The sequence below is a fragment of the Arachis duranensis genome, chromosome 1 (genome assembly GCF_000817695.3).
Source record: "Arachis duranensis cultivar V14167 chromosome 1, aradu.V14167.gnm2.J7QH, whole genome shotgun sequence".
NCBI classification, from domain to species: Eukaryota; Viridiplantae; Streptophyta; class Magnoliopsida; order Fabales; family Fabaceae; genus Arachis; species Arachis duranensis.
The window spans coordinates 53,610,670-53,611,082 of record NC_029772.3 but is presented as its reverse complement, the minus strand read 5'-3'; positions in this window follow the sequence as shown (position 1 = coordinate 53,611,082).

Genomic DNA, 413 nt, shown 5'->3' with positions numbered 1-413 from the left:
CAGTGGACGTCCATTGAGGTCTTCCTCAGTGGCGTTCACTGCCTCTCCTTCCTCTCCAAATTCGGCCATGTTGATGGCCTTGCACTCTCCTTTTGGATTTTCTTCTGTATTGCTTGGAAGAGTACTAGGAGGGAGTTCAGTAATTTTCTTGCTCAGCTGTCCCACTTCTGCCTCCAAATTTCTAATGGAGGACCTTGTTTCAGTCATGAAACTTTGAGTGGTTTTAATAAGATCAGAGACCATGGTTGCTAAGTCAGAGGTGTTCTGCTTAGAACTCTCTGTCTGTTGCTGAGAAGATGATGGAAAAGGCTTGCTATTGCTAAACCTGTTTCTTCCACCATTATTATTATTGAAACCTTATTGAGGTCTCTGCTGATCCTTCCATGAGAAATTTGGATGATTTCTCCATGAAG